General features: G+C 42.4%; 2 long non-coding RNA genes across 2 annotated transcripts; one reads left to right on the top strand and one right to left on the bottom strand.

Annotated features, from left to right (window-relative positions):
* Window positions 1-20,661: 20,661 nt before the first annotated feature.
* On the top strand, window positions 20,662-24,076 carry LOC115021633 (uncharacterized). The gene is made up of 3 exons (XR_003833748.1): window positions 20,662-20,745; window positions 20,947-21,087; window positions 23,991-24,076. It is a non-coding gene; the product is annotated as an uncharacterized LOC115021633 (long non-coding RNA).
* On the bottom strand, window positions 21,554-23,837 carry LOC115021632 (uncharacterized). The gene is made up of 3 exons (XR_003833747.1): window positions 23,620-23,837; window positions 22,311-22,460; window positions 21,554-21,965 (listed from the first exon to the last, which is right to left on the bottom strand). It is a non-coding gene; the product is annotated as an uncharacterized LOC115021632 (long non-coding RNA).
* Window positions 24,077-25,542: the final 1,466 nt, after the last annotated feature.

The following is a 25,542-nucleotide window of genomic DNA, read 5'->3' as shown; positions in this document are numbered from 1 at the left end:
TGAATTCTGACATCCACGCTCTCACAGGTGTTTTTCTGGGTCAAGATGAAACAGAGGTGGCACCTCAATAGTAAACCTTTATTATTTCTAATGGAAAAAAGCCAAGCTCAACTTAGCTGACTCTAGCTCGCTTTGGCTCTAGCTATTTTCCAACCTACTATCATAACATCAATATTTGTCAATGTAAAAATGTTTTTATGAAGGCTGTTGTATAGACTGTGGAACTGAAGTATCATGAATTGAGAGGATTTTAGACCGTGGAATAAACGTACTCTGGAAAACTGTGAATTCTGAGTATTTTGTGGAAAATAAATAAAGAGTTAAAACGGTAAATGGACTGCATTTATAACGCACTTTTTGTCACAATCTGGTTTTCGTGTTTCGTGTTTTAGTTTGAAATGTTCACTTCCCCTTGTGTCATGTCTAGTTGTACTTCCTGTCCTTGTGTTTTTCACTCCCTCTGTGATTTTTGATTTGATCCTCCTGTATCCATTCACCCTGCCCTTGTGTTTTTGCCTTTCTCCCCCAGCTGTGCCTCGTACCCTCGTTTGGTGTCTGTGTGTGTATATCCTGGTCTGACTGTTCCTTCCTTCCTGGTTTATCATTTATGTTACGTGGTGTTCTCCCTCGTGTCTACCATCGTGTCTACCATCGGTTGGTCTGTGTTTTCAGTTGTATTTGTTACTTTGTATATTGCTAGCTTTTGTAAAAAATAAAGCTCTCTTTTTGTTAAGACTTGTTTGGCATCCTGCATTTGGGTTCTCCCCTGTCCCGAAACCGTGACACTTTTGGAGTCTTTGCAACCACTTTTACAACACAGGTCAGCATTCATCCTTTCACACACACATTCATACAGAAGCAGATGCTACTTTACACTTACTCATCAAGGGTGATAAACACACACACACACACACACACACACACACACACACACTCACACATCGTTGGCCATACCATCTGCTAATTTTGGGTTCCGTATCTTGCCAAAAGATGCTTCCACATGTCGACCGCAGTAGCCGGGGATCGATCCGCCGCCCGGTGGACGACCACTCTACCTCCTGATGCACTGCTGCCCTTGTTAAACCATGTAGAATAAAACCAAAAGGACAAGGTCTGCCCAAAAAGTGAGAAAGTTGCATAGATGAAAGGCTATGCTAGGAGCTTGGTGATAGGCAACACATAACAGGGTTAATTAGGGAACTAGCTGGTGGGCTAAACTTGAACATGCTAGTTATAAAAGCTCTTCAAGTTTCCTTCTGTGTTCTCTGCATTCGGCTGTTTTATCCCTCCTGGCATTTTGTTCCCAGGATTGTACATAATTTCACTCAATACAGATTTATTAAAGAGAGGAAAAAAGCCCCAAGCTAGGCAGATTTTTTAACTAGCTAACTAGCGGTTTCCCTCTGCTTCCAGTCTTTATGCTATGCTAAGCTAAGCTAATCGCCTCCTGGCTCTAGATTTACACTTTATGCAAAGACATGAAAAGGGTATCAATCCTCTAACTCTCTGAAATAATAAGAATATGTCCTATAATGTCTAACAATTCTTCAATATCTAAACACACATTCTAATCCTAAATATAGTCTGCAAGAAAATACTTAAATACAACCTTTTCCTCATCCGATCTATCTTTTCAAGGCCAAATTTAATCAAAAGTACAAGTACAAATGTAAAAACATATGCGCATAAACAATGTGGAAACAAACCTCGACATCTATCTCAGTCTCTCAGAAATAAGAGGGAGCCATATGCTCAGTGCATGGATGTGTGTGCGCATGCATGTACAGTATGGTGCGTGGTTTTGTGTTCATATGAATGTGGTTGTGTATGTGTGTACTCGGCTCATCTGCTGCCTGTGTGTGATGCCAGTGACAGGGGCTATGACCCTGAGCCCCGGACCTCCACCAGCAGCCGAGACAGTGCCAGGGGGAGAGACGACAGCTGGAGGGAGAAGATGGGAGAAATACCCTACAAAATTGGAGCAATGATACAGCCATGCAAAGTCTCTCAATACTTTGTCTCTGCTCTTCTCATTATTTCTCAACTATCAGCCTTGCAGATGGTAGGATATGCAACGCGCATCACTCACTCCAAAAGCGAACAAGTGTGAATTTCCACACTGCCTATCAGATGGTTTGTCTCTAAGTGTTCCTTGAAAGTCTTTGATTTCTGTAGTCACTTTTCACTGAGCTATCGAGAGGATCGCTACGAGGGCTGCCTTTGAAAAAGCACGCAGACCGTCTCCGCTTCTGGCTTGCTTTTATCACAAAGGTCCAGGTTGTGTGGCTCTATAGCAGTCTGGGCAAACACAGCAACAAGATGGAGCATCCTCTTTGTCTGAAAAAGTTTAGTTCTGGGAAAGCAAAGCCTCCAAAGACGAATGATGTCGCACTGCTTGTATACAAGGGTGTATTTACCGTCATGATGAGAAATCTTGGGTTCTACAAGTACCAAAGGGACTAAAGCCAAGTAGCAGATCACCTCAACCTCTGTGCTACCAGCTACTCCTGGGTAACATTTACTCTTCAAAGCATTTCCGGAAGACTGAGATTAAGAGGGTTGACCTTGGGTTGTGAGGAAGATTATCATGCCCTCCTGCTGTTTCTGAAATTAAAACATGTTTCTGGTCTGCTCCAGCATACATATCTGCAAATCACATCCTGTCTTCTTCCTTGAGAAAACAATCAGAAACCAAAAGGGTGAAATATATATTTGGTTGGTTCAGGATTGTGCTCTGTTTCTGCATTTATTCATCATATTACTCATCGTCTAAGCAGACGGAGAAGTTAGTCCAGCAAAGGAATTTGCTTAATTTATCCATATTTGGATAAAGCTGTAACATCAGTGCTTTATCATATGCAGACTGACAAACAGCCAGCAGCTGCTGTCAAGAGCCTCAGACTTTGAGCAACAACCCACGTTAACGTTCCTGCTGGAAGCTTCTTATCGAACACTTCTTGTCCTGCATCTTATCTGTCTGTTTAGGTGCTGCCAGTGTGGTTCTTCCTCTTCAATACCACAGCAGCTAACAGCACACTGTACTCATTACATTATATAGTACAGTACCAAAATAAAATAAGTGCAATTGGGTAACAAACATGAGAGCAGTCACAACATAACCCGTCATTGCACAAGAAAGCTGTGAGGGTGCATAACTACACAGAGCTCACCTTCATTTTCACTAGGACTGCGTTGCATCAGTTTCTCTTAAACAAAACAAAGTTTGAACGTTAAGTCCTTTCTAACTTTTTAGTAACTACTAGCTAGTTGCAAACTAGTGATCATGTTGCAAAATTAAAAGTAAAAAATCTGTGTTAACCAGTTGATATGATCTATAGCATTATCTAGGTTTCCATCCAAATGTATCGCACATTTTGACAAAATTCCAAGAAAATGGGCGAAAGAAAATGCGAATGAAGGCTTGTTTCCATCCACGACTGTTGTGCAATGATTAGGAGTTGGTTCATCGAGATATGCAGTAGGTGTCGCCAATTCTCCAGTCGGAAAAACATATCAAAAGAGCTGCAGTCGAACCTCAAACACTGAAAAACAAAACAGAAAACTTGATTGAAATATGACGTTTCTGTTTGTTTCATAAGCTTCCGTGGACGCTGAAGACACATGACTCATGTATGTCATCATTCATCTGCAACACATGTCTCAGTTGCACATTGTCACATTTTACTTTTAACGATTTTCGTCAATATTTCAAAGAGATGAACATTTTCATTCAGGTGGATGGAAACTGACCTCATGTCCATTTAGGAGCCATGAACTATATAAACAGGAAGTCGTAGAAATTGCGCTGAAAAAAGACGTCACGATTCTGAAGCAATAAGAAGACACTGAGCAGAGTTTAGAGCGGCAGGTACGACCACGCCATTGTGCTGATGCGAGGCTATATTCACTGACTCAATACTCCTGAATTACATTGTTCTTCTTGTTCCACGCGGGGTGAGTCTGTCAGACCCGTAGGAAACCAGAGGTGCTTTCTTGACCTTGTGAGTTATACGCGAGGCGGAGGTGAACATTCACTCATTGACTGATCAGACAAAGAGGTGGGAAGCTGCTCATTAAATTCCAAGCTGAGTTTGTAGAAACAGCCGGGGAGTCGGATGGGCAGCGCGTACCTGCCCGGTCACTGGGCCTCAACGCATGAACAGCTGTTGACTCTGGTGCACAATACCAATCGATTAGCTGGCTCAGACACAGTACCATGGCTGGCAAAGGCCGCAGTACGTGTTCACTCTCTTCCCCTGACTTGGAAATTGGATTTGCATTTTTGGAGAGACAAGGGTTTCCAGTGTGTGTGAGGTGTGTGTAATGTATTCGATCAAACTGTGAGTAACCGCCCTGTTGCACGGCGGCGTCTCAGAGGATTGTTATAGGATGACACCGTACGCCTCTTTTCTTTGCATTCACTCGTCGCCCAGCTGTAAAAGAACTTTAATGTCATTCCATTAAAGTGAACTAAACCAACAGACTGTCACACAGACGTGCATTATCTGTATGATAATTTAAAACTGCTGGAGCAATGCAATGTGTCGGTCTGAAATCACAGAGGCTCCTCTGGAATACAGAATTGAGGATTAATTTTTAGGCGAATCATTTCCTCTTCTCCGTCCTCCTTCCAAGCAGAGACAGTAAAATGAAGCGATGCAAAAAAAGTCCCCTGAAAAGCTTCATTCTCATCAAGAAATCTTATTAAAATCGTGGAATGAGATTACGCCTGAGATAAGAAGATCTATACACAAGGATATGCCCGTCTTTTTTTAGGCTGTTGACCAAATCCCTTATGTGTGCCTTAGTGGTTGCTTAGTGAACATAATCCATGATCACTGCACACCTGGGAGGTGGGGTTTTATATATTTCTGTGGATTAAAAATGGAAAATCGAAGCAATACAAGATAAACTGCTGAAGAGCATTTCTTGAGCAGACAGGCTGTTAACCGTCACGTGGAAAGAATAAGAATGAGGATTGACAATGTAGTCTGAAGGTGAGCGGACTTCAGATAAAATATAGCAAAAGTAAAGTCTTTGTTTAAAGGGCAGTTCAGTTTTTAGCCAGTTAACGGCTGAGATGTTGCATCTGTGCTACCACCAGTCTAACGAGGCAAACAACTCGGGAAGAAGCAAACGAGGCGTCGTATCATCGAGGATGTGGGTAACAGGATGTGCATCCCTCAAACATTATCCGCAGTCAGCGACATGAAGAATGTGCCAGCGAAAAGATAGGGACGAGCACAACCGTTAATATTAATTATTGTAAAATATCATTTTTAAATGGCGTTGTGAATGTTTCACGAGATGGGAAATGCATTCGACACGTTCATCAGAAGTGGAGGATGTAAATAATGTAAGTATAAATGTTGTTGCTTGTTGTAATCGTGGCTCCGGCAGATTTAAATACTCCAGTATTCAGCCGAGAGGTTAATCCACGACAATGAAAGAAAACACGTAAAATTAAAAAAGACATTCATCAAGTTGAGAACAATGGAGCAAATCTACAAATGTGAGCAAACGGGTTAAGTCCAGCATCTCATTTAGTCAAAGCTCTTCTCAAGATTTAGAGCTATTATGAAACCAAAGAACATTTTGAAAGCTCCGTGACTCACTTTTGGGTTCATGCTTATTTTTCAGACACAAACAGACTGATGGTTGCAGAAAAGCAATCGCCATCTGGGAATCTCTGTGTCCCCAGCACTCATTAATCTCCTATTTCTCTTCTTTCATTCATCTTTCTTTCTTAGTTGCTCCACACAGCAAAAAGAGAAAAGCAAACAGAGCTATAGATAAGGGGGAAAAGAGCAGCAAAGAAATATAAAAGAGCCTCAGGACAGGAGTGGAGCGCTTTGGATGCTGACAGAGACCCTGTGACGAAAGGAGCCATTTTCTGATGCCAGACTATAAACCTTAACTCAGGGAGGAGCGTTGATTGTGTCTACAGCCTGCTGAGAGCAGGAGGGAGGAGAGGGGACTTAAAGGAGCAGACTGCTGAAGGTGTAGCTGCTCTTTCCTTTTTTTTTGTGAGTCCACATTATAATCATGATGTCGACATATAAGGCTTTCACTAAATATATGAAAAATTTAATTTCCTCTGCTATTTCAAAAGGTGTGTCCTGGCAAATCATCCTCCCCTGAACATTTCATGTCACCAGCAACCACTTAACTTTGTTATTTCACAATGCTGAAGAGGTGTGGATATTTGTTTCTATTCAACTCTAAGCTTTGGCTGTTGAGGGTAATTGTAGGTAATTGTATATGAACGACAGCTGGAAAATTCATAACCAGTTTAAACTAACCGAACAGCGAGCGTGTAAGATCCGAAACCACAAGTCCATCAACAGTGGCTTAAAGGCCTCGAACCCAAGTCCAATGAAAAGCACTGCGTTCACCGTTAATACAGTTCCCCACACCCCGTACTTCAGACTGATGCAGTATGGGTAATTGCAGAAATGATATTGAGATGATGGTAAGTAAAAACACCCGCACATTTTGTGGTCGACCTTGGAAAATGACTTCAAGCTGGTCTGGAAGCTGAATAATAACACGACGGAGCTCCAGAGTGCAGGCAGGACTAATGTCAAAGCTGAAAGTAATGATTACTTATGATGTACTTTTTACATTTATATAATGTAAGGGGATCTTTGGTAGCTATATCCTCTTTCACTTCACAAATAATAAACACACATTTTTTACCAATAATGTAGTTTCAGAACTTATAACCAATGCAGTACAGCTGTTCCAAACACCGACTGCGTGGCTTAACTTGTACTATCTTGATTGTATACTCTCATATATGAATGTGCACATACACATATAATGAAGACAGCTGTTGAAAAGTAACTCTGCAGTTTACATTTACAAACCGCGACACAAATGCTTCATATTAAGTTGATGCATTGTGACAGCAATTAAAACTCAGGACTTTGTTTTGTGAGTTTTTGAAGCAAAATGAGATGCAACTGATATCTTCACACTGCAGGTATACTCGTGGGTTGAATGGGTACACAGGGACGCCATGAAGCCAGACACGGTGGGCTGGGCTGGGATTGTCGTAATTGCAGGTCATGTGACACACTTTGGACCAAAAACACATTTATGTGTATGTGTAGTCAACTAAAAATGGACTCTAATTGACCCTTCACTAAGTCCGGCCCCTCGTACGCAGACCGGCCAATCATAGCGCAGAATCAGCCAGCTGGGACCAGGGTCTGACATCCTGGATATATTCTTCAAATGCATTTTGACCCATTCTGTCTGCTTCTCTATGAGCTTTTTTCCGTACACATCTTCAGGGAGTGCAGTCAGTGACGGTGTGGGCTCCATGGTAGCTTCGACAGCTTGACGGAGTACCAGCAGGGGGAGGGGCTTAGCGTAGGGTGGAATGAATGGGGTGCCACGTTTGTTATTTAATGCATCCATGCATGAACGGCCCAAACTTGCTGAGAAGAAGTGTGACACAAGAGCAGATGAAAAACACTTTTAAGCCAGTTAGCGTGCGAGATAAGTTGTATTTTCTACACAATATTTATCTTTGGACAAGTTTGGATTTGGTTCTTATAGTCGTAGCCGTGCAGAAAACCCTGCCATGCCTTTAATTCCACAACTGTAAGCCGCTCAGTGGACGTGCACCCAGTGCTGCCACAGGAATTTAATAAGAGATCTTCTGTTCATGCAAGTTAAGTTCTTCAACTTGTAGGAAATAAATTAAATAAATTACCATCTTTCATAGCAAAGCAACTCTTAATAGTGTGAAAATGATCTGAGGATCACACTTTCCTGTAATGTTGATGGGTTTAGATAATTATTCAGTAAATTAAATATGCAGTCACAGTGGTAGCACTGCTAATGAGTTAGTTGTAATCTACATTGCCCTGATGCTAACCATAGGGAGGCCGTGTGGGGGAGGACTGGCTGTCAAAGAGGCATGCAGTGCAGTGCTTCCACTGTGCCCCCAATACAGACGTGATGAAGTGGCTCCATCCATCTTGTTGGCTCCCAGTAAGGAACAAGTCATTTGGCCACTGAGCTGATGACAGATTGGAGCCGCCGCCAGCTTCTCTCTGCAAGAGGCCGGGACCCCTGGCTCTCAGATGTGCAGACTGAACTCTGGGTGTCAGAGGGGCCAGCGACACCGAGTCATGAGAGGTTACAGATACACAGAGAAGATGATGTCATCCAGTATGCTCTGCTTCTCGCTGATTGTTTAGCACATTAATCTTCTGACTGTTCTGCTGCGGATTGCGGGCTCACAATGAGAGCTTAGATTCCTCTAATATTAGAAGCATGTCATCGGTTGGAATCATATTAACTATTTACACTTCGGCGTCTCGGGCGCATCGGACAGCTATCGGATGTGAAAAAGGCTATGTGTAAATGGATCGTAGAAGTATTCGAGACGGATTGAAGTCTGATCCGTTTCTTTAAGTCCTCCACAGTGCAACTACGTCAGTAAGCAGTTTGTAGAACTCACTGGTTCTGTCCCTTGTGACTGAATTAACTTGGTAATGTTGCTGTTTCCCGTTGCTCTGGTTTCAAAACATCTCGCCAAAGGACTACAGCTGAGGAGCATATTTACAGTAACGTTGATTAATGTGTGTTGTCCTTATAAATACATTTAAATATTCTCTCTTGTTGCTCAAGACAAGCAGAAGAGCATGTCCAGTGCCTATCGGCACACAGAAGGTGCACCAAGCTGTTCCAGCCAACGCCAGCCAAACTGTCATTGATGTTAACCAAACTGCTGAAGTCATAGAGTGCGATGACTTTACCCTCCGCCCGTCGGCTGGAGTACGACCGACCCTGATTAGCTTGCATCCTGGAATAAAACAGATCGATTGCGATAAGGTTTGTGATTGAGCCGGCACATGTTGCTAACGCGGGGTTCGATTCCCCCCTTGTGATATCGGTCAGCGTCAGAATATCTTGATAGATGTATGTTAAGAGTTTCTTACATTCCCGATCTGCTAGAAAGTCCATTCTAACCGCACATATCGTAAATATGAAACTTCTTTTACGATCCGATACCCCGTTGTGTGTGTGGAACCCCGAGGACACCCGCAAACGATCATGACACGTCAACATCTGTTACGCCTTAAGTGTGAATAAAAGTGCCTTATATCTCGTCTGGATTTCATCCGGATGTTAAGACACTTGAAGTGACGAGTGTATACGGGGTCCCTTATAGCTTCCCACTGAGGTGCTCATCAGGAACCAGGCCTGCAGGTTGGACACTTTGTTTGCTTACCCTCCCATGTATAATATGAAAAGAGTGCTGCTCTGAATGGTAATGTGTACTTTTAAATTGGATTTCTATAACAGCAGCCGTATTTTGTCTCAACAGCACTGAATTATCATACTAGAGACAGGAGTAAGAAATAAAGGTGTAATTAAGAGAGGCGATGGGAAGGGAGGTGAGATCATTCTCGGAACAGATGTGTTTCAGCCCACAGGTGGAAGAGCGAGAGTCACTCCGCTGTAATGACTGCAGCAGGAAGGTCATCGTGCTGGTTGAGAGTAATCAGGGAGAGGAGCCGAGACTAAAGTAGAGATGGCAGGAAGTACAGAAAATGTGTGCCACCACCTTTTGGTAGATCTGGACCTTGATCTTGAAGTAGACTGAACAAAAGTGGATTCACAACCATTGTCCGTACAGCCACGCAGATAGCATGAGTAAACTAGTTCATAAATCATAACGCTGTGAGTGTTTCATTTTTATACATGGAAATTTATTTACAAAATGATCATAACATAAATAACTAATGTGTAGCAAAGGGAGTAAACCAGTTGAAGGGCCACAGGGGCCCATTGTTGATCTCAAACTTTCAAAAAATGGCTCTGATAGTTTAAAACATTTACAAGAATGGTGTGCCAATGTTATTTTATACTATTTTAATTCTGCTATTTTAATTCTGCTATTTTAATTCTGCCATTTTATATTATTTTAATTCTGCTATTTTATATTATTTTAATTCTACTATTTTATATTATTTTAATTCTACTATTTTATATTATTTTAATTCTACTATTTTATATTATTTTAATTTGGCTATTTTTATAATGGTACTTCAGACTCATGTACATCTACACTGTGATTATTGTTCTGTAAATGCTCTTATTCTGTCCTTGTACTAATTGTTATGTTTTTGCTGTGAAGCACTTTGGGCTGCAATTATTGTATGAAAGGTGCTATACAAATAAAGATTATTATTATTATTATTATTATTAGTATTATTATTATTATTATTATTATAATAACATATGAACGACGTGATCCCAATGGTCGCAATCATAGCAAGAGCAGCGCTGCAGGATAATGTTCTCCACTGAATTGATCATAAAGTTAATCATAACACGACGTCTGAAGCCAGATTAAAGCACCTGTCAGTGTGGAGGCGTGTGTCACGAACACACACAAAAGCAATCTGACCAAAAAGCCATTCAGGAGAGAGGTGTTCTCAAAGTGCGGGTCTTCGATCAATAAAAGAGGCCTATTGGTTGATATAATGCGTTGTTTGGATACAACTTTGTGATGTTTCATGCTACATTAAGTGACAGGGGAGCCACTCTGTGTGAGTTATGAAAACGGTGCCGGTGTCTCCACCCCGCTCTCCTCGCTGCAACATTACCTTTAATGTCGCAGCGAAAAGTGAGCGAAGGACTAATTAAAAAAAACGAGGATGGCTAATGGCGTCGTCTCATATCCGAGACGTTCGCAGCCGTCACAAACTTCATCTGCGTAATTACACCCCTCAGTTCCACAACACTGAGAGTGTGGCACTAATTACCTTTTGTGTAATTGTGTTACCTTTCTTTGGCTGTCTTTCTTTCACTGGAAGAGATAATGAAAGGTTAGCGCTGACCATCTGCACCGAGGCCAGTCACCATCTCCACTCGTCTGATTACACAGGTACAAACATCTCGCCACATGACATCACTGTAAATGTATTGACAGGATGCAGGAGAAGCAGATATTCAAACACGCCAACAATCTTTCCTTTTTAGGAGTCGACCGTCGGCGTGATCAGATCACGTGACCTGTTCAAGCCGGCGCCGCATAAAAACAACAGTCCGGCCAACATTACCGGCTGCTTGTGTGCCTTGAAACTCTAAACCAGAGTTAGTTTCATGCAAACAGACACAGTAAAAACAGAGATACGATATGAAATGAATAAGTAAATTGTAGAACATTAACGAGACGTTTTGATGAGTCCTGCCTTCTTTTGTCTTCGAGACATTTCAAGTAAAGGCTCCAGCTTCTCGTGTCCCCGAGTTTCCAGTTGGATTGGTTTCACAGATGCATGAATCTAATTCCAGTTTCTCATCCATAAAAAAAGCCTGAGGTCTAATTGAACATTTCAAATGTCTCTCGCGTGTGGACAAAATGTAGACTCAGAGACAGGTGGGTTTAGCTCGGTGCTTCGCAGTGTTTCTGTGCAGTAGGCTGGAGGTGACGGTGGATTGATGCTGGTGCATCCTGGAGATCATGAGCAGCGTTCAGGGAACATGCAGCTCATGGAGGAGGAGGAGGAGGAGGAGGAGGAGGAGGGCGGGACCACAGACAGCATGAACTCCCTATTTCAAAGCAAACAAGTTGCTTTTTGAACTTTAAGTTGTGACTCCACAAGACACTGCAGGACGATGGCGACCTTTGTTCCCTTACAGACATAAATAGAGTCTTACGTGACGAACAGTCGGATCTGAACCACAGGGAAGCAGAGATCACTATCCCTCAAGTGTCCGCAGCAGTACGTGCTCATTACTATCACCAGCAGTTATTATATCTCTTACGCCCAATGAGAAGTCTTCAAATCCCTTATTTCTAAATGTAAAACAAAAAGCAGCGTCATCACATTTGAGAAGCTGCAACCGGAGAATGACTTCAAGTAAGTAGTTCAACATTTTTGGAAACGTGCCGGCGTGCTTCCTGAGAAGAGCGACACCAATCCCGTTAAACACAAAGCTGCAGCCAGCAGCCGATTATCTGAGTTTACCATAAAGAGTGGAATCACGGAGGAACAGCTGGCCGACTCTGTCACGAGGTAAAACAACCTGCCTACATATAAAGCTCACTAATGGGTTTATTTCGCTTTCTTAATCTGCACAAAAACAAGTGTAAAAACAACTCGTGGGGGTTTTGTCGACTGTTTCTTGATTGAAAGCAATGTTGAACTGCTGCTTGAGGCAAATATTAAAATCACTTAAGTTTCTGACAATTGAGTAATTTAATTATTGAATAATTTGTTTCAGGACGGGAACCAGGCGATGCAAACCTTGTCTGGGGGAGTAGAGAGGCTGTCAAAACAAAAAGCAGAAGTCAGCTGACGGTTCATTGAAGTTCAGTTCATAATTGTCAAGCTCAACTATTAAGTTATTACAGATAAGATGTCGGAGTACTCAACTAAATGAGCTTTGAGGTGAATTTGTTCTGTCATCTAAATAAAAACCTTCATCTGCTGCACAGAGTGCAAACAAACGAAAATAAAATCAGGATTGTTGGGAAGGCTTGGCTGTTTTTCTTCTAGAGTAAAGCTGGTCATGGAAATGGATTAGTCTGATTTCCTTCACATGTTCATCCTCTTCAAGATTAAGCGTTTTGAAGTTAATGAGAGTAAACGACTTTAAAGTTTAAAGATGTTATTGGCTCTTTCATATGTTCAAAGAAGAAGCGTCAGTGTCGTGCATCCTGACGCCACATAAAGAATAAGCCGACAGATCATTAAAAGACGCAGGATTTAAACACTTTCGGCCAAAACTCAGTTTTTGGGATTAAAACTAATAAATAAAGTTATAGTAACAGGATACATCTCGCCTCTCCTTCTCCACTCTGCATGTGTGTGTGCGTGCGTAACTAATAATCCGCTATTCAACATCGCTCTCGTGTTTTGGCACGAACTGCTGTCTCAACAAAAGTTCACGCTGAGCCCGAGTACATCACGGGCCTAAGAAGTGGCTGTGACTTTTTTTTACATCCTGCAGCTCATGAAAGTAAACTCTTACACCTGTCACAACAGCAGATGTCAGCTCTGTCGGTGTGTTTTAATGTCTGCAGACGGAGCTGAAGCAGCGTAACTCTGCATCAGATGATTCCTCGTCACAAAGAGGCACTGCGAAGAAGCGCTGAGTCACAGTTGCCTGATTTGTGGATCATTATACATAATACGCTGCAGATTATTCACTATATGTTACTGTCCCATAACCTCATATGTTGAGTTCCAGATCCTGACGTGTGCACTTGACTTGTACATGATCAGCTGCATTGTTAGAATCACAAAGACTTGTGACATATATTAGCTCGGCGTGTGAAAACAGCCGTCTGCCAATATCAAGATTGTGGCGTAACACTGAGACTCAGTGAAGTCACGCTTTAGAGGTTAGATCTCGTTTACGACGCCGCTTCGTGTACCTCGTTGCATGTTTAATGTACCTCGGCGTTCTCTCGCACACGCCACTAAGCTCCCAATGGCCAGCCGGAGCCGCGTCTTCCTGAAGGTCGCACAATGTGAATATAAATATTTACTCAGCCGCGACATTACGGCAACATTTTGACTTGATCCACTGACAACATTTGTTTCGGGAGGTGCAGAGTGACCACACAGGTGTGTTAACGTGTTGCTCGACGCTCAGTAAAATGTCCATAATGTCTCGTATCCATCTTTTTATGGGCCACTAAAGCACGATTCATATCTTGATTCACAGCTTTATAGTATCACAGGCGAAGGTAGGCATAGGTGTCTGCCATCTTTCATAAAAGTAATTTGTGCACAGCAGAAAGAAGCAATAGGGTTGAACGCACTAAATAATGAGGCATGTGGCAAATAGTGCCTCTGTGAGTAAAAGGAGCAGCGAGGAGCAATGAATAAAAAACACAATCTATCACAAAATATGCACATCCTACAAGTTTCCAAAGGGAAAAATGTAATTGAGTTCGGATTTCTAGACAAATTCCCCCCCGAAGAACATACAGTGCTGTGCTTTGGGCAGATTAAGCGCACAGGGGGTGCATGCAGGCCATCGACTGGATGCACCGGAGTAATAAACGAGCGCTCACTATGGAAACCATCCTGACTGCAGTCCAGACTGGGTCCAGAGTCATCGCCACACTATGTCTGGTAATTGTGCCCTCAGGCTTTGTCAGTGCGCCGAGCTAAAAATGAACTCATCATGACAAATGTGAACATGATAAAATAGTACAAATCATTTAAAGCACACATTTTGTGCGAGCGGCGTGTTGTTCCTGCTCTCCTCTTGGTTACCGAGGAAGCGTCGCTGCAGACGGGGCTCAGTACAGACGGCGAGAAGACGGCGAGAAGACGTTGATACGCCGCCTCGCTGAGGATTAGCCATTTTAATTACTTCCTTCTCTCCGCTATCATTCGCTTTGACTCTGAATGGGCCTCCTCCAGCAACATGCTATTCAAATCAATTGCAGCAATCTGCACAATGTTAGCATGATAAGCCACGCGGAGGTATTCTCTGGCCTTTGTAATCCAGTTTGCGTCAACAGATAAGGTTCCTTACATCCTGCGGTAATCTTTCCATGTTTGGCATTTTTCTGACTACCTTTAATTAAGGGAGAGGGGGGGGGGGGGGGGGGGGGGTTGTTACAGAGAGGAGCCAGTGGAATAAGAACAAAAGGTTTGGGACACGATGACGTGTTGTGAGATTGCTGCTGATGCTTTAATGAGATGACCCTAAATACCAGCTGAAGTCATTGTGTCTTCATCTGCTGTGAATGTAGATGTAATTCTTCCACACCGCGTCAATGGCCACATTTGTATGAACGTATGTTTGAGTCATATTTAATGTCGTGCAAACTCAGCATGATCCATCCAGCGTCGTGCGTAACGCAGCGTCTGGAGTAGGAGCCTGTTGATGAAATGATACTCTGTACAAGATGTTGATGATTTGAACGCCACAAACAATCGATGGATGTGTGCAGGGAAGAGATTTGCTTGATGATTTGCAGTACACTTCCCTGACAATAATTACCAGAGAATATACAGTGTGTTTCTGTAGTTCGCCTCCTGGCAAGGTTCAACACGATCTACTGTAGCTCGCCTGCGAGATAAATCAATAGTCCTGAAACTCGGTAATTGCTACTAGAACGGGAGCCTAAAATCCATCAGCCAAGATGTATACCTAATTAGATTCGTTTAACTCAGATGGGTATGTGGGTGAGTCACGGCGAGAGTGTGCGCGTGACCTTTGAACCACAATGAAATACCCGGCCTGCTGGGCACAAGGGAGTCTGGTCAGTGTCTGAGGGAGAAGATGGAGCGCTCATTATTCGCCTTTCACTGTCAGTCTCAGTGGCTTCAATGACACCAAGAACTCTATAATTCCCTTTCAGTCTCTCCCTCAGACTTACTCGCTAAGAACTAAATGGACGAAAATAGAGAAAGGATAAGGGAGAGCTCGGCAGGCGAAACAGCAACGGGTGAACGGATTTGAGATAAGAGGCCCGACAGACTAAAATAACGACGAGAGAATGAGCAGCACTGCGCCCGACGACGACGTGCTGAGGAGACAGGCCGGGGGAGACCATGTCAGTGTGGGAAGTTGGTCTGCCGTAGTTAATGTTAATGAGGATCTCTGAGTCCAGACGTGGCTTTATTCAAACTGTAGATACTGTAGGATCAATAGGTCCCCCTAATGCAGCACGAGATGGCCTCCTCCGGCAAGAAAGGGTCAAGCACTCAGCTCCAGCGTTCAGAGAACAGCTTAATTTGACTTAATAATGCCGTTCTGACTTCACAGAAATGCCTTGCATACGCTGCCGCACATATAGCATCAACGGATAAAAGCCAATTTATCTTTGAGTGCTGATAGCTATTTATTTTTCTCTCTCTTCCACTTTTTTTTTCTGACGTGAATAAGTGCAATGATTCGGTTGTTATGGAGGCGGGTACCAGGCAACGGCAAATGTGTATTACACATTTTGTTCTCGTGCATTTCACAGAAGACAGCCGGATGCAATGTTGACATAAGCTAAGTACCTTTTTAATCAGGATGCTTTTTGTACCTTGAAGCGCCACTAATCAATATTTTGTATATTACCAATAAATCAGTTCACATAATGTGAAAGTGGTTTCTCATCGTGATGAATCGACACAGAATCGCTTCCCTCTCTGCACATTTTCTGCCTGTCTTAGCTCATAGGTTTGGATAAATGGCACATTTACTGTAGGGTGCAGTGTCAGCTGCTGTTTTCTGCAAAAAGAAAGTTCTGATAAATCCGCCACGGCTACGAGCCCAGCACCAACAGCAGGTGGGCAAAGCAAGCGCTACCTCGTGACGAAAGTGGAGCCAGCTGCAGTTGTTCTGCCCCTAGTGGCAGTTGTTCTGCCCCTAGTGGCAGTTGTTCTGCCCCTAGTGGCAGTTGTTCTGCCCCTAGTGGCAGTTGTTCTGCCCCTAGTGGCAGTTGTTCTGCCCCTAGTGGCAGTGAACCAATGCAAGAAATGACAACAAATTCTTCCTCATGCAAAAGAAAAGTTGAAATTCCTTCCCTTCTTCAACACACTCAGAGTGTGTGCTGCTTTGGTCTTCCTGTACTTAATGTCAGCTAATGCTAACGTCAGCTGTAGCTATGCTAACGTTAGCTAAGACAGACTGTTGCACAATGTTTTAGCACATTTATAATTGAATGGTTTATCTGAAAACAGAAGTTAATGCGTCCAATCAGGTTCTCTAATGACAGAATGTTCTACTTTTACACATCATCAGATACAAACAACGCAACGTAAACCAATTAAGACTTTTTTCAACAGCAGATAAATGTGTAACATAAATGTTCTGCTTTTATAAAGAGCTTTTCCAATCTTTCCAATCACTCAAAGCGCTTTACAACACATGCCATTCACCCATTCACACACATACAGAGTCAGAGGTGCACCATACAAGGTGCACACACACACACAGGAGCAATTTGGGGTTCAGTGTCTTGCCCAAGGTCACTTTGACATGCTGACTGCAGGGGCCGGGGATCGAACCACTAACCTTCCGACGACCCCTCTACCTCCTGAGCTACAGCCGCCCATCACCCCCCCCCGCTGTTTCATGCATTCTGCTTCTTTAACTATTCACAAGCTGGTATGGTAACAGGAAGCCCTGTGAGGTCAGATCAGGATGGACTGAGGGGGAATTGTGCAGAAGGGGAAGTAAGAATAACCTTTTTATACATTAACATGCCTGCAATATTACATTATCTTGATATGATTTAACTTGTACTTAGTACAGGGAACATTTCTGAATGTTCCTGCATTTGCATTTTACATTTCTGTAGTGTTTGTAATTAAAGGTCATCAGTCAGCATGAGGTTACTAACGTTACTAAGTTGAAGAACAGACAAGAGAGAAGCTGTGGTGGAAACATCACAACAGCAACAAGCACTTAGCTTATTGTGAGGAAGACTAAATAAAAGATGTTTGCAGATGCACAGTTCATTGTGGGAAAGCAGCACAGTGTTCTAAACTCTAACAGTTTCATGTTTATTTTCTTTATGCATGAACAACAGATGGTCTCTTATTTGTTTCCTCTCAGCTTGCACGGCACTTCTTTGCAAAAGTAATGTCATTAATGAACACAAACACCATCTACTGGCAAATACAGGAACCCTGTGTTCCATAAGTGATGAACGTTGCTGTAATGACAAGATATGTTGGTCCTCCAGGAGCTGTAAGAGTCTGTGCTCTGACTGTACAAGTGCACGAGTGTTGCACAAATGTTATGCAAAGAAATATCCATTGTTACATCCTCTCCTGGCTCCGTGTCCATAATGAACCCTCTGACTCCCCTGCCATGGGGAGAAGTGAAGAAAGTACCTGCCAAGGTCCTTTTAGTGCCTGGAATAATTAATATCTACTTGTTATGAAAGAAACGACACTCTGCTCATTTTCATTTCATGCATTTAATCATTTAAAGTACTGTGAAATAGAAACGAGCAGATTGGGGATTCTTCATCTGTGTGACTTCTTTGATTGTGGGGCGCACGTTGCTTTCTCTCAGCGAGGTAAGAGGCTTTGTTTACCTTGATGACAAGTCGTATATGTGTTGGTTCAAACTCCACTAATAATCCTGCAGGATAAACAGCTCAACGCGACACTGGGATTGTATTGTATTCCTCTCTGCAACATTTAAAACTGTTCCTGCGACCATTAAGAACATTATCCCTAACAAGGTGTCGCAAACACACAGTCCCTTCCCCGGCCCAAAGGACTTCAAAGACAAAGAACGTTCAGCGATAGATGAAGCTTCTCTTCCAGAAACACAGTTTACAGTGAACAATCGATACACTGAGACCTTTGATCTCTCCTAAACTCAATGACAAAGTGTTTTCTCTTCAGCGTGGCCGTTAAACCTGCGACACAAGCAGCGGCTGTAATTTACACGCCGCCGACGCACACGGTTCAGATTTATTTGTAGCTAAAAGTACACGGGCTCTTGTGTCATAATGGAGCATATGCTTCCTGCTTCAACTATTAGCCACTCTTAATTCCGGTCAAGGACCTTTAGGTTTATGTGGCCGAGCGAATATAAATCTTTAACTCGCCCCCCTGTTGGATCATCGGGACTCTTTTATTACCGCCGTTCTGCGGCTGTTCATTTAGTAGAATTGAGTTTTTCTGTGATGTTCACAGCTCATATTAGCAGCTAAAGCTAGCCTTTATACTAGCTGTCTGAGGCTAACGTGTTGCTAACATTGTGCTACTGATTTAATGTGTCGTTCGGCTCGCTGTCGAGTATTTCACTCTGTCTGTTAGATTGATTTCTGTAGTCGGCCAAATGTTTTGTGTTTGGACTTAATGTGGATTTTTCTTTTACTGCGGATGTTGTCATCACTCCTGTCATGTCGTGTTTGCTTGAGTTTGCTTCTGGGTATACTTTTGTAAATCCAGTTTACTTGATGCTGTACTAATTGTTTTTTTACAAAATGTCTGATGTTTGAAATGTGTGTTGTGTTTTATGAAACACTGTTTGCAGTTAAAACTTTAAAAGCTAACTTTCAGTGAAAGTGTGTGTAGCTCATCACACAGAGGTTCATTAAATTAATATATAAATGTACGTATTGGGGGTATTTTGTAGGACCAAATCACTTTCTAATATTCATTTATTCACAACCTGTACAGTATTCTTATAATGACTAATTAACAAATGACTCCACTTAACATTAAGATCTAAAAGGCAAAATGAAGCATCAAAGTGTTTAATGACAAAATAAATGTAATTGAAATGCCAAGAGGTTTAATTGTTGCCGTTAATGTGGATGAATCACGAGTAATTCACACATTAACGGAAGCTTTTCATTTTTTCTAAAGATATTTTGCTCCAGTGCGAGTTTTATGTAATTTCATCCGCCTTTTCAAAGCTTTAGATGGAGCTCTGCAGAAATTACAACATTTGGCAGTAAGCCTAATGTCTTCAAAACATGACAGACGCTTTGCTAAAAGTGGTTCCGTCATTATAATCAAGCCGTAGCTCGACCCAGGATGCATTGCTGTTGGTGAGAGCTGTGAAATATAAAGATACCGTTTTCAGCGCATCGTTTTGATGAAATGAAAAGATGTTTTGTTGCCTGCAGAACCGATATAATTACAGCAATCACTGAGACACTATTTATTTTAACCCCCATTTAGCAAACAGTAAATAAGCAACTAATAAGTGGTTTGTACCACATGATGCTGTACAGCTCTATAAAGTAGCAGACATATCTTTAGCATGCTAGCTGCATGGCTGCTGGTCCAAAGTGAGATATTTCAATGTCTACTGGCTCCTTTCAACGTAAAGCAGCAGCGGCTCTACTCCGAGTCTCTCCTGATGGCTGAGCTCCTCGTCCGATCTCTAAGGGAGACGCCACCCGTCTGAGAAAACACATCTCGGCCGCTTGTACGTCGACTCTGTTGATGCAAATTTACAATTCGTCCGATACTTTGGTTTCTGACTAAATACAACATTCCTCAGCTGCACTTGTGTTTTCTGCTAAATGTTTGCACACGAACACACCTGGTGAACACAGTAGACATCATCGTTAGCATCGTCACTGTGAGCTTTGCAGATGTTAGCTGCGTGTTGTAGCACTGGAGAGGACATGCTCAGATGTATTGATGCATTGGGGGAAATGGTGCCATAACATCACAAGCTTATTATGAACTTTGAATCGTAGTTCAGCGGCGTCAAAGAGATATTATTATTATTTTAAAAGAACTTCTAAATATCCCGAGTACTGAGAGTGTTTGTGTATGCCAGTGACAGACATGAGCCTGATGGAAACACACATCACGAAGACTAAAGTCACAGTGAACACGGCAGGTTACAGGTTTGTTTGACCTTCAGGAGATTATGATGATTATTCAATAAATGTGCTCTAAAGAGAGTGTGGGTACGCTACGTACACTAACACACGTTCTGTGTACACACACACCATCTCACAAACCTACACACACACACAGCGGAGACGGAGAACAACACATAAACAAACTCAACCAGACCTCCCGCCCCGCAGTCGAGCACATTAAAAAACAATTAGGCCTCTCTGATTTGTCTGTTTTTCGCCACCTTGCCTCGGCAGCAACCCGCAGAGTCCAGCTGCTCCCCTCGGGCCTGTTCAGAGCGGGAGGGCAAAGAAACGCTCCTTCAAAGAGACGCAGGCAGAGGGGGAACTTCACTGCAGCTCAAGTGGTGGACAGAATGAGTCGGGGAGGCGTCTCAAGTGTGTAACGGCAGTGGACTAAGCATTCATGTGTGGTAAGTCGCGTCGGGGGGGGGGATGCTGTTGTTGTAAGCTCTCTAATTGTGTTGCCAGGCCGGCTGATGGGCAGGCGGGGAGGATGCGAAGCCTCTGGAGGAGGCAGGATTAAACAAAAACAAAGAAGAGAAGACACACAAAAGCAAGAGGTTTATAATCATTGACTTATCTGTTGCTCGATGCTTTCTTTGTGTTTGCAGGGAGGAGGAGTTAAATCTCAATGTGTAACATCTTTATCTGGATTTCTCTTTTATCCCCCGTCAGTCCAACTGTACGAGCAGAATGGAACGTCGATGTTACACGTGGCACTGGAGCGTCAAGGCAACATTTTAACATTCAAGGTGTGTTTTTGCTTTGATTTGTTGTTTGTCATGAGACATCCAGACTGAGCTGCCATTTTAGAGTAGAAATTGCTTTTGTGAGCTCACTGTGGGTGAGAATAATTAAAATCATAAATGGTGTTTTAGGAGTTAAGTAGGCAAATAACAACCTGGCATTTAAATTATTATATTAGAATATGATGCCGGACATTTAGCTGCCACTTTTATCCAGAGCAATTTACAGTAAGTGCATTTAACTGTGGATACGACCCAGAAATGACGAGAATCATGCAAATGCATCCGCTTCATCACAAACGCTGAACTTCTTCAAGTGCTGCGTTTAGAAACAATAAGAGAAAGAGAGAAAGAGAGAAAGAGCACATTTACATGTGAATATTAGAAGATAAACAGTGCGTTCAAGATAAAAAGGCGCCAGTCAAACCTCAAACGGTCGAGGACTTTATTAAAATATGGCATATATGTTCGTTTGTTACTAATGTGAAGGGAAATTACACGCAGATCTGAAGTGGAGCAAAACGTTGAATACGAAAAACAAAAAAAAAGAAAAGCAGAGAGAGAAGCTTTGAGTTGAGCACGAGCGGAGTAACTTTTATAAACAGTTGGAGAGCAACGAGCTTTATATGCTTTACATTTATGTTTTGCCTGCAGGGTTAATGAGCCAATTCAGCAATATTAGAAAACGAAGGCCAAGGGTCGACGTTGTGACCCGGTCATCGTCACGGGACACCTTCGGCGTCACACTGTAGGAGGGCTGCATGCTCTCTGGTTGCAGATTGCTTCACCTCTGTAATTCTGGGCTCCATCAGCAGGTGATTTGGAAGAGGATAATCCCCGCCAATCAATTACCCTTCACAGCCAAAGTCATCGGGCGGCGCCGGCTGGGCTTATTGCAGCAGTCGTTGAATCAAAGGGGGGGGGAAATGAAAGGAAGCGTTTAAGAGAAGCACACACCTTCCACAAAGCTGTGTAACCTGCTAATGGAGCGGAGTGCGGACTCTTGAAATGATGGATACAGGTGATTTAAAAGAGGCTGCTTTCTTTCGATTGCGCTGCTTTGTCGCTATTTTCTCTGGAATTAAACAATTTGCTGTTCGGGGAGAAAAAGCAGGATTGCTGCATCCAGAGTCGATAAACAGTTTTCTCACGTAGAGCAAACAGTACGTTGGGTCACCCTGCGGTGTGTTACCCTCGTCACGTGGATCATCACTAGTTCAGTTACTTACCGTTTAGGACTCAGTCATTGTTTCGTCGTAGAGGTCGTTTACAAAACGCCAAGCGCAGATTGACTCATGATGGGAGTCCCGTCTGACTGCTGGTGGTGCCTCCCTCTGGCTCACTCCGTCTGTATTTCATAATCAGTAACCAACACCGAGCTAAAGAGACAGAGGAAATATGTATTAGAGCATGCTAAAGCATTCATTTCAATCACGGCCAATTTATTCTCCCAAATAATACAAGTACTAATCTAATAATGACAAGGAGGGGAAATTGCTTCTCACCAGCGCCGTCACACAGACGAGCACTCTGTAAAACAAGTGTGTGTGTGTGTGTGTGTGTGTGTGTGTGTGTGTGTGTGTGTATATGTGTATATGTGTATATGTGTAATAATACGAGTGTGTGTGAGCTGGTGTGCACAAGTGTGTTGCATCTGCTCCCATTGTGAGAATATGTGCATGGATTTTGTTCATAACTTTAGTTACAGTTTGCGACAAGATAGATGATGTGCGTGTGTGTGTGTGTGTGTGTGTGTGTGTGTGTGTGTGTGTGTGTGTGTGTGTGTGTTGAAACTAATTCTTCTTACCATTATCATTATGAGACAGGGTGAGCAGAGCTGAGGGAGGATTACTGTCTTTGTCATCTTCTACATCACTTACTTTAATAAAACTTCTATCCTGTGATTACATTTCATATGCAAATACTGCACGCTGTGTGAATAGACAATGAGGTTAAGGTTAAATCCGGTGTCACTCCACGTTGTGCGCGCACTTCACATGCACATGCGTGCTAACAATGCGTGCTAACAAAGGTACAAATAGAACAACCATTGTAGAAAAACTCAAATCTTTAAACCTACAATAACTGATTTTTTTGGCCACTTGGAAACAAGCTACACGCAATCTCCCTTTACTAATGCTCTTTAAAGAGGTCTAAAATGCAGCTTCATCACACAAAATACGGCCGTTATTCTTCAAATGTTAACTTAATTTACACCGAACAACTTTGGTATTTTCAGACTTCACTCCATGTTGAAGATAGAATCTTAATTCAGTCACATCCAGCTCTGACAGACACGAACAAAACGTTACCGAAGTAACAGTGTGGAAACATTATATATTAGAATTATCAATTATATACAGATTAACTTGTACGTAATAGAACCTGTTGATATTCCAATGGTTTAAACTATAAATACTCTTTTTGGTAAAGAGCAAATCAATAGATAGATAGATAGATATACAATTATATCTTACACAGCTGCTGACCCCCCGGCGGGCCCAGCAGGAGTTTAATCATAACTTTGAGCCCACTTACCTATAAAGCCTCATAAATATCCTCTTTTCAGCCATATTTAAAAAAGACGCTCCTAAGGCTTTGCCAGAGGTCCACACGTTCGTCTCGTCTCCACCGTGAACATCTTCACATCGATAAAAGTCCACGAACAGCTGTTGCAATCTGTGAAATCAGCTGATCGATTTTTACATTTTGTTATCATAAACTGTCATAACGTAATATCTCGTGCGTTCAGCGCTGTCCAGTTACTTCCTGAATGTTAGGCGGACTCTTAGCGTTAGATTGACACTTCATTTGAGCCAATCGGAGCTTCTTTGGCTTATCTACAACCTTCATGAGCCAATGAGTGTCAACTTGATCAGGAAGTGCCCGCCCTCTTCTTTCGTTGACAGGCTGCGCCAGGATCAGCTGAGCCTCCTGGAGACGCACGCACTGTAATGCCAATGAACTGCTGGTCAGTTTGATACGTCATATCCGGTAGGTTTATTTTATATAAATTATATTTATTTTCAAAATCATAAAAAACATAAAAATATTAGAAAAAATGTGTTTATACTTCACTTACTCTGTGTGATTACTACTAACAGGGAATATGGGTATATAATAGTTATTTATAAATAAATAAAAAATAATATCTTATTAATAAATATTATAATATGTACACATGCACATGGTTCTATGTTTCTATTGTGTGTTTCAGCTCTACCAGCTATACCCATCTTCAGGCATCTTTTTCAACAAAGAAATTCTGGTGGAGTGTATTTTCTTCAAATTCAGTATATACAGACCACTATTACTCAGTGAAGAAGCACTTACAGCGATTCTTCACTCTTTTGCAAGAACAAAAAATCATGCAGCTGGTGCAAATGGTTGAAGAGCAGCTTATAATATACTTTGGGAATGTCGTTTGTTGGTATTTTCGGGTAAATTCGCCCGCCTCTTAAGAGGTTGAATAAAAAATGCTTTAAAGAAAAACATATTTCTTCAAGTAAGGCATTAAAAAAGTATTGTTTTAGTGTTCGTATCAAAAGTCAAATTGTAACTAATATCGGAAAAAAATAAACAATAAGTTCAACATATTATGTGAGTTTAGCATCTTTAACGTAGTGAAAGATAACCATAATGTGCACAAAATTGAACAACCGAACATAACATACATTAAATACAGGGTTTCTTGAAGTGGAAATACCCTAAACAAGTATGATTCAAGTAACTGCACTAAGTTACTCCCCAGCTCTTGCTGCCAGCAATGTATTTCAAACAGTCTTCCATCTCATTGCTCGCTCCTCTCCCATGATAATGTGCAATTCTCAAAAATAGTACAATCATGTCAAGTCGACCCGCATGAATCGCTCTTTTTGACATGCCTCCTCTGCGGTCTGCCCTCACATGTGATTTTGTGTATGACAGAGTGTGTGTGTGTGTGTGTGTGTGTGTGTGTGTGTGTGTGTGTGTGTGTGTGTGTGTGTGTGTGTGTGTGTGTGTGTGTGTCAGGGCTGGATCAGGTTGGTAGAGAGAGTGTGTGTGTGTGTGTGTGTGTGTGTTTCATTCCCCTGACACACCTCACAGGGAGAGGAAAAGGACTACAGCAGAGCTGACAGTGCATGACTAAATGCCCCCCCATGAACCTGCCTGAATGGAGCTGACTGCTCCAATGAGGCAGGGCAGACGAGACAAAGCACGTGTGGGCGAGGGACCAGAGAGCGATGGAAGAGGCTGGGCTGGATGTGTCAATCTTCCTCGCTGGGGGACAAGGAGACTTTGTGTTTGGGCTAAAGGATGGGAAGCTCGGCATTGACCTAAGCCAGAGTGGGACACTGAAAAACCGGAACTATTGTTCCTTGATTTGGTTTTGAGGGCGTTTTCCCTCTTTGGAGGTATGGGAAGCTCGGTGACAATGAGCTTGATGGATGTCCGCGCCTTTGCCCTCTAACATCTGTGGAT

The sequence above is a fragment of the Cottoperca gobio genome, chromosome 16 (genome assembly GCF_900634415.1).
Source record: "Cottoperca gobio chromosome 16, fCotGob3.1, whole genome shotgun sequence".
Classification (NCBI taxonomy): domain Eukaryota; kingdom Metazoa; phylum Chordata; class Actinopteri; order Perciformes; family Bovichtidae; genus Cottoperca; species Cottoperca gobio.
Note: the sequence above shows the minus strand (reverse complement) of the source record. Positions and strands in the feature narration are given on the sequence as shown.